This window comes from Dromiciops gliroides, chromosome 4 (genome assembly GCF_019393635.1).
Source record: "Dromiciops gliroides isolate mDroGli1 chromosome 4, mDroGli1.pri, whole genome shotgun sequence".
NCBI classification, from domain to species: Eukaryota; Metazoa; Chordata; class Mammalia; order Microbiotheria; family Microbiotheriidae; genus Dromiciops; species Dromiciops gliroides.
The window spans coordinates 139,779,699-139,790,596 of NC_057864.1; the positions used below are offsets into that span (position 1 = coordinate 139,779,699).

Genomic DNA, 10,898 nt, shown 5'->3' on the forward strand with positions numbered 1-10,898 from the left:
GTAATAAAATCTGATCCTTTTGCGGAAAAGAAGCTGTAAGACTCCTTTCTTATTGGCCTCGGAGAAATATCTAAAAGGGCATCTCAGAGGGTAGGGAGCTTTGAACATAAAGGTCTCTCATTATTTCTGGGACCCCAATATTTCAGCGAGTGACACAATTAATGCTCCGTATATTAAATTTTAGCCCCCACAACTCAGAGTAGTGAAATAATTTACTCAGGGGTATAAAGTTAAAAAGATTGTGTTAGGAAATGGACAAATTGTAGGTATCTCTAAAGGCACTTCCAACTTATATGTATGATATAAAGATCAAATTAGATAATATTTATATAGTACTAAGCATAGTGCCTGACACATAGTAGGTACTATGTAAACCTTATTCTTTTCCCTTTTTCTTTTTGATTCTTTCCTCTTTCCACTGTGTCAAACAACCTATGGCATCTCAGTTGATTCTGTGTTCTAGTTAACCTAGATTCTTTTTTCCTCTCTGCATATGTATTGTGCTCTTACATTTCTGTGATTCTGCTGAAAGAGTCCCACTTCCTATAGTATCCTCTCTTCCTTTCTTCACCTATTAAATCTTTCCCCATACACAATACAGGAGCTTTTAGGTGGCATCATGGTTAGAACTTTGGGACTGAAGTCAGGAAGACTTGACTTCAAAGACCTCAGACACTTACTAGCTATGTGGTATAGGGTGAAACACCAGTTTACCTCAGTTTAGTCATCTACAAAATGAGCTGGAGATGGAAATGACAAACCACTCCACTATCTTTGCCAAGAAAACCTCCAAATGGGGACATAAACAGACAGACACAACTGAAACAACAGAACAAACAACGCTCAACACAAATACCACATCCTTCAGGAAGCACATATCGATTTACCGCTTTAGTATCAAACTTTTGCCGAAACTTCACATACCATTTGTTTTGTAGTTTTCTATATAGCAAAGCAGTTCTCTATATTGGTGTCTTTGTCTGCTCTTAAGCCTTGGGTTCCTTGAGGAGCAATGACTACAAGTAAAGTATACTTTTGTTCTCCCCAGTTGCTGAGCACAATAGATAATTATTGTTTGGTTTTCAGGACTCTTGTATTGATAAATTGATGCTGAATCAAATTTAATGTCAAAGTATAACATTCCTGCCTCTGGCCCATTGTCTGCCCTTATTCCACTACTTGAGATGCATCTTAGTACAGTGAGAAAATGTTTGGAATCAGAAGATAAAGGTATGAGTCATAACCTTGCTGTTTACCAGCTGTGTGATTGGAAGCAAATTATTTAAATCCTCCGTCCTTCAATTTCCTTGTCTCTGGATTGAAAGCAACAATATTAATAGTACCTAACTCAGAGAGTGTTTTATTTTTTGTATGAAATAATGAAGCTATACACACATACATATGTGTATACAAGTACATATTTACATGTGTATATGAATAAAATACATATCTAAATATGAATGAAAGCATGTTATAAACCATAAAGCACTATACACATCTAAAGTATTTATTCTTACTTTTCACCACTCTTCCCCTCAGGTCCACCCTCTCTCCATCCCTTAAAGTATATCCTTCGTGCCTAATATTCTTTATAATATGGTTCTGTGTTGAGATAATTTAAGAAAATCATTAATAAAGAAAAAAAAAAGCACAATCCTAGGAAACCATGTAACTATTCATAGGTTGAACATCCAAAGAAATGCAAAGACTGGATGTACATGTGTGTGTGTGTGTGTGTTAGTGTGTGTGTGTGTGTGTGTGTGTGTGTATGTGTGTGATTGAAAACACTGGGTGCTATCTGCATGGAGTCCATTCCTATGTGGAGCCTCCACAGCCTTCAAAGGGAATTCTGTTCTCTGAAGGCTTTTGAAGGCCCCAGTAATTTTTAGAGGAGGATTTTCTTGATAGTTTGGAAACTAAATGTTATAATTTGGAAATTAAATAATATCATTCTCATTATAAGTCTCACATTCAATGATTGGGTAATCATGTATTCACCATAGCAGTAACCCACTGATTCACTTTAAAATATGATATTATCTAATATCAGAACGTAACACTTACATCAGCACATAGAGGGCCATATTATTCTTCTCATGTTCTTGTAAAATTTGGGAATGGATAGGTACATGAGCTCTTTTCTACTTTATTGTGTTGTGTCTCAAAATTATTGGTGTTTTCCTAGCATGCTGGCCAACATTTTTGTCAGAAATCTAGCCCTCCTAGGAAGCATATAGCTGCCCTCTCCCAATACTTTTCATTGCATGAGATACTGAAGCCCAGATTTTCTTGGAGGCTTGACAGGGCATTAGCACTGGGCAGAATTAGAACACAAGTGTATGAACAACTCAGCACTGAGCACAGTTCTTGGTCTGCCTCCATTTATTAAGAGATGACCTCTCTTGGAACAGAGAAATGTTCTTATGAATCTGAGACATACCTGTAGCTTAGTGCTAGCTAGACACAAAGATTTAGTCTTTCACCATATACTGGAAATTCACAGCAAAGCTCCATTCTTGGAATCTCAGAATCTTCCAGTTGTGGTTCTAAATCTTTCACCCCCTGCAATTATGCATTTGAATGTGTACTAGACTTAATTATACTCCTTCCACAGAAAGAGCATACAATGACCTAGTAATACCTAACGAAAAGTAGGAATGTAATAAATGTCTCTACATGATAAATGGGAAAAGTACCTTCTTATAAATAAAGGGGTATAGATAATGTGACAGGCCCAAGGAGGGAGGGGTTAAGGGAGGAAAGCCGACAGAGGGAGAGGGAGGGAGAGAATATCCACAAGTATAGTATTTTACTATTTGTAACTGTAAGGTGATAGAAAAAGTTTATTCCTGCATTAAGATATGTGGTCTAATACCTCCTTGATGTGCATGGCTAAAAATATTTAAAGTAGGTATGTGTAAATATAGAACACACCTGTGTTTATTAACAGTTGTTTTATTTTAGTCTTAAGTATTGCATGGCAAATGTCAGTCCTATTATTCCCAGGAGCAATACTTGACTGTAGCCCTAGAGGTGTATGGTAAACAAACTCACATATAGAACAGGGCAAATAGGATGCGACCTATTTGTAAATCCCATTACCACTGAAATGTACACATGATTGCAGAAAACAAAATAGGTGACTTTGGGAGTATAGCAGGATCTTGCTGGAGACTATTTAGCAAGAGAAGATACAATAAATGCAAAATCTTTTTTCTTGGCCCCAATAAATAATCAGTAAATTCTAATTCTGTCTTTGTATCATTTTACTTTACACTGTTTACTTAACAGAAATGATGACTTTGCAAATATTTTCTCTTAATACAAATAAAATAGTGATATGTAATCTTAACAATTTTAATTACCATCTAGCTTCTAATTTTCTCTGAAGTATTTAACGTCTTCATTCATTGAATCTAATTCCCTCACCAATCAATTATGAATTTATTTAGTACCTATAATGTATTGATGACTATTCACTACAGAAATTACAAAAAGGGTAAAGACCTAATCCTTGTTCTAAAATGACACAAAATCTATATAATTCAAAAAAATTACTAATAAATATGAAATAATTAACAAATGATAGATGACAGTTATTGTGTTCAGCTAGGCTTCTAATAGGAATAATATTAACTCTTTATTGGTACCAATTTGATTGTTCATTTCATTATAGGAAAAGGAATTTGGTTAGTAAATTATAGGAATGCTATAATTAGCCTATTATTCTTCTCTTGCTTTTAGATTAGAGCCTAAGAATGCCAAAATGTTAGTATTATTTCTTTATCAATGATATTTTTATGTATGTATAGAAAAATGCTTCTGTTATATTTAAAATTAAGCAACTGGTTAATGTTTAACAATAGATTGTGCCTTTGTTTATATTTATGTTCTCAAAAATAACTTATTTACTTAGCTTTCCTTCTTAGGAAAAATGTGGCACATCAAGAAAATGCTGAAAACAAAAAGGAGTAAAGAGAAGTACAACTCATCTTTTTGATGAATTCAATAATCATTATTAATGTAGCTATTTGAAAATAATAGGCTGATAGAGAGCAAAATGGTGACCTGGACAAGTGGAAGAGTTACCAAGGCAGAGCAGGCAGTTCAGATAGGGTCCTCCTAACATGATGAGTCCTAGAGATTTTGGTTCCTGGATAAAGTCCCAGTGTTAATTAGAATGAGCAAGTCTAGGTTCTAGTCCAATCATAACTAGGATATAGGTGAGGAAGCCAGGGAAGGATTTCATATTAAGGAGAATGTGAATAGGATATGTTATATAGTTCTGAGGCATAAAGTAATGGACTTATTTATAGACAAGGCAGCAAAGACCCAGGTACCAGGAACAAGGAACTAGGTTAGAGTAGGACCAACATATAATCAAACACAAGGCTTATCCAATAATAAATGGTGTGAACTGTTGATCCATGGGTCCTGATTTGGTTCCTGCACAAGGGTCCAATTAATTGCAGATTATGAGATGCTGCTAAGCTTTCTATAAAGGATGATGTAGACCCTGCTGTGTAACTGAAGGGAGTTAGACAGCACATATCTAGGTAGGGACCTATAAGAGCAGAAGGCTAATAAACCCTAATGAAGAGAGTGACCCATAGCTATTGGCTTATGAAAAGAAGTGTTAATAGAAAAACAATTTACTAGAGCATACTAGAGCTGCTATACTTACAAACACTTATAAACATAAGCAGAAAGACTTTGGTTAAAACTGATTTCTGACATTTAATTGTTGTGCAACTATGTTACTTTACCTCTATGATATTCAGTTTCCTTATTTGTAAATGACAATGATAATGCCTATAATAGCTCTTTTGTAGTTTTGTTGTGAGACTTAAATTAGATAATGCATGTAAAGCCCTTTGCAAACTAAGATGGAATATATAATGATGATTATTGTTCTTATTATTTTCATTTTCTGGAGTCATTTGACTACATTTAAACATCCTACATGGAATAGAAAGGCTTTACAAATCATTTAGTATATTTGGACCGATAATAACTTCAAGTCTTAAAAAAAACAGCAGGAAATCTACAAATATGGAAATGTGTATTTTATTTGTATTATCCAGATTCATTGAAGATACAGCCTCCATTCATAGGATAACTAATTAACCTGCTTTGATTTGACTGTAGGCACAGTTTTGTGTGTGTGTGTGTGCATTGAAAAATCATTGACTCTAAGCAGAATTCTAATTCTGGCTCTGCTACCAAGTTTATATAAGCCTGGGAAGGCCATTTAGCCTACTTCAGTTGCAGTTGTTTCATATGTAGGATGGAGAGAATAATATTGATCCACCTCACTGGTCTGTTGAAATGAGCAGTCCATAAAAGTGACTGCCAAACATTGTACAGATATAAACTGTGAGGGACATACTTGATAATGAGGGTTTCCATTTCAAACACAGGGCTGAAAAAACTCTCTGTGCTAAATAAATGCTTAATTTCTTGTTCACAATAATATTCTACTCAGTTAGCAACATTTACTTTTTTTTAACCATCCACCTGGATTCATCTGTGATGTAGATGGCTGATCTCTTCTTGAATTGTCAGCAGGAAACCCCAAACTCAAAAATGCAGGCTGTGTAGAAAAGTCATTATAAAAACTCCATTTCACTTTTTGCTCTTGTAGAGAGTTCACCTCATCGTCAGGCAAAAAGTACAGCTGTGCTAGCTGAGTCCCGCCACTGGCATTTCTTGCACAACATCCACAGCATTTCACATCCTCCCTCATCTGAGGTAATTGTCCTCAGGCTCACTCACAAAGGGCTTTGATTTCAAAGAATGACTTATATGGTATATGAGTAGTACCCTACCAGGGAGAGGGGTTTAGAAGATCTGATCTGAAAATGGGCAGAGTTTAGAAAGTGTACAAAGTTGGTTTTTAGATCTACATAGTGCTTTTAGAACAAGGTAATGTACAGAAACCACATGGAGTGAATATTATGGAGCTCTGGACTCAGAGTCAAGAAAACCTGAGTGTGAAGCCCCTGTAACCTTTACTAGCTATATCAATGGGGACAAGTCACTTAACTCTCTGATTCCCACTTCACTTATCTGTAAAATGGAGATAATAATAGTACTTACCTCAAAGGATTTTGCAAATATTAAAACATTTTAAAATTTATTGTTACCTGCAAGCATTTATTTAGCATTTGGCATATGCCAGGCACTTTGCTATGTACTGGGAATACAAATACAGGTAAAAAGAAAGATAGACCCTGTCCTCAAGGAACTTATATTCTAATTGGCAAGGAAAGTACATAAATAGTTGGTGAAAAGTACAGTGGGAGGAACAAAGATGGTACCTGTATGGGGGAATGGTGGAGAAAGAAGTCCATAGAAACAGAAACAGAACCTGGAAAGAAATGAAGGAATGAATATTGCTGTCCTGGTCACTTCCTTAAAATGTTAAGGTCTAAGAGAAACTAAAAAATCTGAGGAAAGGGATTCCAGAGCAAAGGAATGTTCCAGGGTGATAAAGCTACTGAAGAATAATGGAGAAAGAAGGCTGGAGAGTCAGGAGTGGAATCCAGAGAGGAACAAAGGAGGAACAAAGATAAATCCATAAAAGTTGATCTTTCTGAAGATCACGTTTAAATAGTGCTTTGATTTTTACAAGTGCTTTTCATGTATTCATAATATTTCACAATAAATTTATATGTTTAGAACTATTAAATTTATTTTTATGGATTAAAAAAACTGAAGCCTATATAGGTTAAGTGACTTGCCCATGGTCATGTAGCTAAATGTCGGCAATATAATTCAGACCCAGGTCTCTTCTAACTAACTCCAATTCAATATTGTGAACAAGGAATGTATATTGTTATAATAGGGAGGAAATTATCCCTACACTGAAGCTCTTGGATAACTAAATGCATTGAGAAAAACATGAGATTATATGTCAGAAAACCTAAATTCAAGCCCTAACTCTTTCACTTATCTGACTGTGGATTTTTCAAGAACTGCCCTTGACGTTGTATTTGGAAATCTTCCCCTGAAAGAGAATTCACAGACCTGGGAGATTGCTTTGTAAAAATCATCAACCTGGATGAAATTTGTGGTTTGTGCCAAAAATCCAGTTTCTTGGTACAGGGTGTTATTATCTCTAGAGCAACCTACTTTGGAATCTGTGATACAGCAAAAGGTATCATCACAGATCTTAATAGCAATCATATTGTGATGAATTGGATCACTACATAGTAGCTGTTGTAGCAGGTGTGGTCTCCTATATCCTTGTTGAAAAAAGCCAATGAATGATGGTGCATTCTAGGCACAAAGCTGGTATCATTTTCAGTCATGCAATGAACTGCTATTGATAGAACTGGCAAAGCTTTCTTCAAGGATGACTAGTCCAATGAAATTAGGGGAATGGGTGGAACTTTCATATTTGTGCTGAATAATGAGTTGAAGAAAGCAATCTATATATCCTGATTGTTTTAAAAATGGAAACAATGAATATAGATCATGCTGATGACAACCATAGTTAGCATTTTGAACCAGTGACTTTCAAGAAATTTCTGTTACCGTTTCATCCAGATCATGGGCATGCAGAAATGTTCTTGGGAAAAGGGTTGTTTAATTATGATCTATCACTCAGACATTGGAACTGATGAGTGGTTTCTTCTCTCTGTATTAGTACAATTGTGAATCTGTTTCCTTATTCATCATGATGTGAGTTTGATAAAACTCTAAATCCTCTACTCAGTGAGTGGAAAACATTTGATGATTTGAAGCCCATAGATGTCATTTCAGACAAAATAAATTTGGAGAAATGAGATTTTTTCCAAGAGAATAGACAGGGATTTTGGATAGATATGAAGAAAATATCAAAAAGAATAGTTGCCATTACTTGAGAATTTTTATTTAGAGAAAGAGGGAAAAAAGAAACTTTTCTTCCACTGAATATTAGAATACTAGACTTCATTATACTATATTACTCTATTTTGTGCTATGCTATACTACTGTAAGGACTGAATAGGATTTCCTTAGTACTGGCACTCTCTATTGGCACTCTCAGGTTAGGAAGTTACTTCCACTAATGTTGGTCAACATGTCTCTGTAATTTGTAATCTTAGAGAGCTGACTAGGGCATGGAGAAGTTAAGGAAAACACCTAGGATCTCAAAGTTAATATGTGGTATAGTTGAAATTTGAACCCATGGTTTCAAGGCCAGCTCTCTTTTGACTGTCACTTCTCAAAACATCACATCACATCACATCACATCACGTCATGTCATGTCACAACACAACACACATACATGTATATATACATATATGCATATGTGTATATACGTATACTAAAATAGATTAAAATCTATATGAATTTCAGAAAGATTGTTAAGAAAAAAAATATCACATAGACCAAAAGATATTCACCAAAGTAGTGGAAAGAAAACTAGACTAGGAATCAGATACCTGGTTCTCTGACTTTTAGCATGTCACCTATTCTAGGCACATTAGAGATCATCTTATTCAGCTCCCTGCTAGGTACATAGTTTTCTCTGTCATCATTCTTGAAAAAGTGGTTATTTGGAATATAAGTTACCTGATTTGGTGAAATATTACCTTTCTGGACCTCAGTTTCATTTTAGGTAAGGACTGTTCCAGAAGTCAGTCCATGATTTTGAGTGATCAGTAACTCATCAATTCATGAAAAAGGTACAAGATTGATTGATCATTGTTTATAAGGTAATGGTGTCAACTCAGATCCTAGCTGCCTTAAATCTTTGTCTTCAACTACTTCATCTGAATAATGAGCCTAATGGATTTGATGAGCTCTAAGGTTCCTTCTACTATGCAGAACATAGTATAGACATATTTTTTGAGTAATTAAATTTCTTTTATTCAGAATCTTGACATTCCTAAACAGGAATGATCTATTTGACTGCCTGCCCCCCCCTTATCCATCTAGCAATCCCTCTATTGATCCATCCATTTATCCATCCATCCATCAATCTGTCTACTTTTCTTTTTTTAATGGGGCAATGAGGGTTAAGTTACTTGCCCAGCGTCACACAGCTAGTAAATATCAAGTGTCTAAGGCCAGATTTGAACTCGGGTCCTCCTGAATCCAGGGCTGGTTCTTTATCAACTGTATGACCTAACTGCCCCCCATCTATCTAAAGAAATTTACTTACTCCAGGTAAGGAGAAGTTTGGGTCGGCTAAAGAGTGCAGTAGAGAGAACACTAAGACTGAAATCAAGATCTGAGTTCAAATCCAGCCTCAGACACTGATTACTTGTGTGACTGGTCAAGTCATTTAACCCCTATTTATTTGCTTTATTTCCTCATCTGTAAAATGGGGACACACTAGTTAAAATAAGGCAAACCACTCTAGGATCTTTGCCTGGGAAATACCAGAGACAAATTCAATGTGGTCATTTAAAGTAGGACACAATTAAGTGACTGAACATCAACAACATAGAGAAATATATTGATTTTATAACGCAAAGAAAAACCCTCACTGTTGCTCCTTATTTAGATTATCTTGAAGATATGCATTTCAGATTGTACCCTTTCCTCTCAGTCCTTAAAACCCCTGGTCGGGGTGCCCTGCTTTCGCTTGGCCGAGCACCTGGCTCCTGAATACTATTAGCCCTGCCTGGGCGGTGGCGTGGCTGAAGGGTCCGAACCTATGTGAAATTGGCCTAGCTTTCAAGTCCCACCCAGTGGGGCCCGGACAGGACCTGGACCCGACAGATGGGGAATGGCCCTGTACCACCCCTTGCATGATATGTGGGGAGGAGGTATCTACTGTGAACCTCAGTCCAATGTGGGAGTGATGGATCAGCCTGCTCAGGAGATCGCGGTCCCCGATGACGATGCAGGACCCAGGGTAGAGAGCCCTTCCGAGGACAGTTCACTAGAGCCCGGCGCCACAGCTCGAGTCACCAAGATTTAGCCAGTGGAGAGTGGAGACGAGCAGCCACAGGAGACCCCTTCCCCAGAGGAACTGGAGCAGTGTGCCAAGGAGCTAAAGCGGAAGAGGATCACTCTGGGTTATACCCAGGCTGATGTGGGAATAACCTTGGGGGCTCTCTTTGGCAAGGATTTTAGCCAGACCACCATCTGTTGTTTTGAGGCACTACAACTCAGCTTCAAGAACATGTGTAAGCTCCGACCTCTGGTACAGAAGAGGCTAGATGCAGCTAATGACAATGATCACCTTCAGGAGCTTTGCAAGGCTGAGACAGTCCTTCAGCAAGCCAGAAAGAGGAAGCGTACAAGCATTGAGAACGGAGATCAGAAACTTGGAGAGCATGTTTCTCCAGTGCCCCAAGCCCACACTTCAACAGATCAACAATATTGCCGAGGAGCTGGGACTTGAGAAAGATGTCCGGGCTTAGTTCTGTAACCTGCATCAGAAGGGCAAACGCAGCAACAGCAACTCACCCCAAGAGGATTTTGAGGCAGCTGGGTCCTTCCCTGGGGGACCTATGGCTATTCCCCTAGCTCCTGGCCCTCCTTTCAGTCATCCAAGCTATGGGGGCCCTCATGTCACCACTCTTTATTTCCCAGCTCCCTTCTCAGAGGGGGATGCATTCTCCCCTCTGCCTGTTTCCTCTTTGGGCTCCACCATGCATTCAAGATGAAGGCAAGCCCATCCTTGGGCAGAGCAGGTGAGAGAATAGGAACCCAACAATTTGTTTTTCAGGTCTAGGAGTTGGTTGATTGAGCTCTCTATATCTTGGGAGTACTAAGGAACAGGGAAGAATGGAACCAAGATTTCAGATATTCATAAACAGATTTTTGAGGGAAATAGGTGGGAGGGAAAATAGGAAGTTTATTGCTTGTTAGTTTCGCATCTCTTTCATCTCCCAACTCTTAAATAAAGCAATCTAAAGCAAGTCTAATCGAATCAAAGTCCTGCAAATATTGAAAGA

At 37.4% G+C, this 10,898-nt stretch overlaps 1 pseudogene; it reads left to right on the forward strand.

Moving 5' to 3' along the window:
- The first annotated feature begins 1,184 nt into the window (after window positions 1-1,184).
- On the forward strand, window positions 1,185-10,607 carry LOC122754709 (annotated as a pseudogene).
- Window positions 10,608-10,898: the final 291 nt, after the last annotated feature.